Raw genomic sequence first — 6,000 nt, 5'->3', positions numbered from 1 at the left:
AATGTGGTCAAAGAGGTCAATGTGGGTTATCAGCGGTCATTGTGGGCGCTTGACCGCCACTGAAGGGCCCTCCGAGATCAGTGTAGGACCCTCAAAGACATGGTTTGGGAATTGGGAGCTGTTAATAGCTAGCGTGGGATTCTTGAGCCTCGTGACAATCGAATAAGGGCCAGAGCCCCATACGCCCATGGGGGCCCATTGGTTGTTTGGGAGGGCCAAATGATATGATGACCCCCTGATTAGCCTTTGAAGGGGGGAAGGACATGGCCCTGATCCCCCCTCTGCGACCGCCACTGCACTGAAAGTGGAAGGGGGAGGGGCAGATTGCTGGCCCCCAGCCTGTTTAAACCGAGCCGGGGGCACGGTCACCCTGGCCCCGAGCTAGTACGCCTTTGACGAACTATGCCGACCCCAAGCAGATCCGGTCAAGCGTTGGTCGTTTGTATACGCATTCTCCTGCACCGTGCTTGTCTTATACCTTTTCAGTGCTCGCTGTCCCGCGCCTCGTATTCAACCTATATACCAGTTGAATACCAAGGCCTATATACGGCCTTGGTATTCAACAAAATGCTGTCACCAGGACTCACAGTCTTGTCTCTGATATGGTTTCCTTCATTGAGTGAGGGAAATTGCGGTCAATAACGCTGTAGAAACACAAGGGAATCTTCAAAGGGCAAGCTGAATAGTTGTCAAGTTACCGGGTGGTAGGTACAGACAGACACTTAAGTCAGCAAAAAGTGGGGGGGGGGGGCCAGTTAACATTGCTGGCCCCCCCACCTCCGAAAGTGGGGGGGCCATGGCCCCCCGGCCCCCACTGTTCCTACGCCTATGACGTAGTCTGCCAAGTAAAATTCCGAGCACAAAGCTATAAATCCATTCTGAGCTAATACTGAGCGTTAGCAGCTAGCAAGTGCCCGTAAGAAGGCATAGACGCTAAATGCACTTTGACTGCGCTTTGTCAATTACGGGACACTGCGCTTACGGTGTTCGGTGAGCTGCCTGCGCAGCTTAGGCGGCTGCAATCAGCTTACCGCCCAAAGACAGCCACAAACAACATGATTTTTCAAAGCAAACAAAGCCTTTGATTGAGTCGCAACGCTTTTCGCATTTCATCAATCTTCTCAATGATAAGAGCAGATAATGGGTATTGGATGCTACACATTTTTCCTTTAGTTTGAAAAAGTTGGCGTTCAGTTTGAAAAAAGATGCACTTCACTTTGAAAAAGATTCGACTTAAAGTGAAAGACACCTTTTTCAAATTGAAGTGCATCTTTTCAAATTGAACCCCAACTTCTTCTAACTGACGGAAAAAGTGTAGAAATGTGAGCAATTAACCCTATTAGTGGCAGGGGGGGGGGTTGTTTTTATCCACCCCTCAGGTTTTTCGGGAATATCTCCGAAACCGCTAAAGCTACGATGCTGAAATTTTCTGACTTTTCCTAAAACTAAATTGGGCACATTCCCTGAAAATTTCAAATTCATAACTTTACCAGGGGCGGCTCCAGAGCACTGGGAATTGGGGGGGTCCTATTCGTGAAGCGAGTCATTTGGGCGAAGATCACGATGCTGCACCAGTTTTACGAACAGTGAATGAAAGGTATCATGTGATAACATATACAAAGTTATTGTGCATCCTCTTTTGACACGTTTTTGCTATAATAGGCGGATCCAGGCGTCCAAAAAGGGGGGTTATTTTTACCTCCCAACATAGGTGCCCTGACACCGCCTATGCATGACCAATACAATTTTAGTCGTTCTCTCATAAGAAAATTGTAACATAACAAGACCATTGCCACCCTTCTTAAAAACAGTACCAACAAAAACCTTATTTACTATACTTTTTGTGTACCCCCAATCTCAATGATCTGTATCCGCCTATGATTTTTGAAAATGCATATTTTTAGGATCCATGTGAATTCCTGGTTCATTCTCTATCGATCGGCAAAAGTTGCGTTAAGATTGGTTCAGAAACCTGGCCGTGATAAACAGTCTAAAATGTATCTGCAATTTGCCCGTTTTTACCCCCCTCTACCCCCCTATTGACATTTTTAATTTTTTTTAGAAATGTAGATCTCGTTGAGCCAAATCGAATGCCGTTTGAATTTTGAAAATCGGCCGGTTAGATCTCGAGATATCAAGGGGGGGTCGTAAACAGCCCCCCCCCTGCCACTAATATGGGGTAGCCAGGAGCCTGCCACTAATAGGGTTAATGCATATGTGCACGTCGCCGCTTGAAGTTTAACCTGCCAATAATTGACAGCCTCTTATTTCGATGTGCCTTGAAAAACAAACAAATGGTTTTGCATTTGCGGTCGTTCATCCGCATCACTGCTGACATTATCTTCCCGAACCCCCGCTCGGCTCAGTCGTCGCTAAACTGGTACTCGGCCAAACTCGGTGCGGCAGGTCACATGTCTTCCTGCACGTGCCCATACCGGCCGGTCACGTTAGCTGGTTACATGAGCACCACTCGGTATGGGACCTGTGGGGGCCACCGTTCGATCGCTGCCTGTGTCAAAGAGAAAACACGGGCCAGAGCCAGATCAAGTTGGAAAGTTGAAACAACTGTTTGTTGATCAAAGCATGGCATCTCCATAAAGTGTAGAGTAGGTATGTAGTAGATACTGTAGTCAGTACATACATGAGTGCGAACTGCAGGAGCACAATGACTCGCAGGCTCACGTGCCGAATGTGAGATGGGTTGAGAAATGCATGGGTGCAAATGCATACTTCGACAAGAATGCCTTCAAACTTTCAACAAAACCTTGAAACAGGGGGCGACACGGCTATTCACGCAACGTATTCAGTTCAGTGTTGCCGTTGGGAATTTTCGACACGTACCAGATTCTGAATGAAAATGTACCAAAACGAACCTATTTCGTACCATATGGGGTATGCCAATGTACCAAGTTATGTACCATTGTATAAAATACACCAAAACGTCATAGATCAGCAAGATTCTACATCAATTCCGGTCAATTCCTGTGTTTGGTGCTCATATTTGGATGTATGCGACATCTGCTGTCCGTATCCACTTCATAATATAAATATGATTTGCTTTAACCGCATTGATGTTACGTAAGTCAGGCTAACAATAATTGTAACTTCTCATACCTACTTTATTGCTAAGGAATATAGTTAGAGTTCGTTTTATTCAACATCGGTTTGGCTCCAAGTTCATTATCGAAGCTCTCACGTTAGTTTTGAAACTTCAGCGTCTGGCCAATAATTTATTACCGGTAAAATATTCAATTTCAAATTATGCTCGTTAAATACATGCAAACTGTATCTTCAAAAATTGTCATACTATGATGACGTCACTGGTGGCAGCTGGCAGCTAATATTCCTACGGTGGCTTAAAGTGACCAACCCACCTTAACATAAGTTTTGAGTTGAGATAGCCAAATTGGTGGCCATGGCCTGAAAACACCGGTTTGGGCACTCAAAACATCGAAAAATGCTTTGATTCGGAGATATGGAATTTCAATCTTGCAGTTTTCGGATTCTAAGGGGCTAATGCATTGGTGTGCCCCCTTAGAATTTGTGACGTCAGCGGAGATTAACGATTTTTAAATCTTTTACTAAAACGTTTGGTAGCACGCGGTGGTATATGCTGCTTTGCGCGCAACAAATGCCGCACTTTCAAATAAAGTCGCTAGGAACAGCGGAGATCCCAAAAAGTAAACAATAGTAAAAGTCTAATATCTTGAAAACCAGTGAATATTTTTCGATAAAATTTGGTAGATATTCGTTTTCGCTCTTTCTGAACCGAGCGACATCACTTTCATGCCAATTCATTTACATTTTTGAAGGTGGGATGGTCCCTTTAACACACAAACTAGTCATTTTTCTAACCCGTTTTTCGGCTTAATGAAGACAAAATTCATCATATATTGGATTCAAACGTTCGGCCGTTTCATTTTGTATGTGAGAATGGCCATCGATAAGGACCGATGGGAACATAAGTACATGAAATCGGCGTTGGAAGCTGATGCTGTTTATCCGTTTGCCGCCCTCTCCATAGGTCTTTTTACGTCGGTGGTTTTTTATCGTTTCGCTGGATAAAACGCGTGCTTAGTCGAAAAATGTACTTGGATTCAAACCGGTTTTGAAAAAAAAACGAACTATAGGAATATGCTTAGGAAGATGCTTATTGAAGTGGTCTTCCTGTTACAGCATATTCGTTTTAATGTTGATTCTGATTGATTTTTGGAGGCAGAAATATATAAATTTAACGTAAAAAAGAAATGCTTGCGCAAAACCGTGAAATGTACCAGATTTGGGCCTCAGTGTACCAGCGTACCAGAAAGTGTTGAAATGTACCAGATCTGGTACAATCGTACCATAGCGGCAACACTGATTCAGTTATGGGCCTCGCGGGGCCTCGCGATGACGCGGCTGGAGGCAACTACTCAGCGCGCTAGGATCCTTCTGGTGGGGCCGGGCGTTGTATGGCTGTATGTACAGTCTGTCTTAAAAGTATCGCGTTAAGTAACGGTGGATCCATCAGGCCTGACCGAGGAAGGGCCTGCTATAATTTGAAAGTCACCGAACCAATTGACCGGGGGAATGGAAGAGGATGTCAATTGCTTCGGTGAATCAAATTTGGCAGGCCCTTCCTCGGTCAGGCTTGATGGATCCACCGTTACCGTCCACCACCGTCCGCTAATAGCCCTACGGGACGCGGGTTAACATACAGACATCCCCTTTAAGTTGCAAAGTGCGCAGTGCGACATTGGAGGACTCCCATTAATTTGTGATTACCTTAGACGGAAAGGAGTCTTCGAACAATGCGTGGGGCACATCAAAGTCTCAAACAGCGCGGAAAGCGTTCCAGGAGACGCGGAAAGTCTAGCGGAGGGGTGGGGTACGTCAGGTGACAATTATTGAGAGCGCCGCGCCGGCCACACTGGCACCAGAGTGGGCGGTCGCCTCCCAAAGTCGCCTAGCGTTTAATCCCGTAAATTAACATCGGTTCGCTATGTTATGTACACAAGAAGCCCTAGCTGCTTGGAAGGCGGGATTATATCTGCCTCCTCAATCAGGATGATTTTAACAAAAGGCCATTTTCAGGTGCAGGAGATGCAAATCTCCACTCAGATTTCACACTTTGTAAGATAACCTCATTCATGCTCACTATTGAACTTACCGTAAATTGCATTCAGTTCGAATGCTTCAATCTTGTACTTTATTGTTGCATCTTTACGCGGGGTAAAAATATGTCTTGATGTTTTTATGGATACTTGACGATCTGCATAGTTGAGAGTAGGTACGAGTTTTGCCACTGATATCTTCTTTTGAAAAAGAAAACCAAATGATGTCTAGCTTTATCAAACCGCAAACGGTAAAGGCGTAACTCAGTTATCAAAGCACCCACAAACTCAAATGAGTAACCTTATGTGTATTTCGGGTGACAAAAATATGCATGCAAATTGCAATAGTCATTTGACAATTAATAAACACTTTTGATGACAAACTTAAAAAAGATGAAAATATCATCGAAATATTTCGCGCCTTTCCAAAAAAGGCTAAAAAAAGAAATGTCACCAATCGCCTGACATTCACAGGCTTATGTAAAACTATCTATTTCATTTGTTTCAAGCCCAACCTTCCTTTGATCCGGCACTACAAAGGCGGCTGCTTGTTGCGCTCTGACACACCTGCAAAACATTCAAGAGGCGATGTTTCGGCGATGGAGCTTGGCTATTGAACCAGCAGCGCAGAGGCACTGAACGCCTGTTATGTTAGTGCTCTGTTCTTACTCCTCAAACCAGCAGACTACATCAAAGACTCAAGAGAACTCAAACTAGCAGACTACACCAAAGACTCAAGAGAGCCATTGTCTGACTCCTATGCGTGTGCATTTTATTTCCGTCTTACACATACTCCATCGGGTTCCTTTAACCTCCATAAATGGTATCGGTTTCTGGTTATCAATAACCGTTTTATCTCCTCGAGTTCGAAAGATTCATTTCGACTTCATTTTATGCTCTGGGAGAT

The sequence above is a fragment of the Amphibalanus amphitrite genome, unplaced genomic scaffold, assembly GCF_019059575.1.
Source record: "Amphibalanus amphitrite isolate SeventyFive unplaced genomic scaffold, NRLGWU_Aamphi_draft 000107F_arrow, whole genome shotgun sequence".
Lineage (NCBI taxonomy): Eukaryota > Metazoa > Arthropoda > Thecostraca > Balanomorpha > Balanidae > Amphibalanus > Amphibalanus amphitrite.
The sequence above is the reverse complement of the archived record's forward strand: the minus strand, read 5'-3'. Positions refer to the sequence as shown.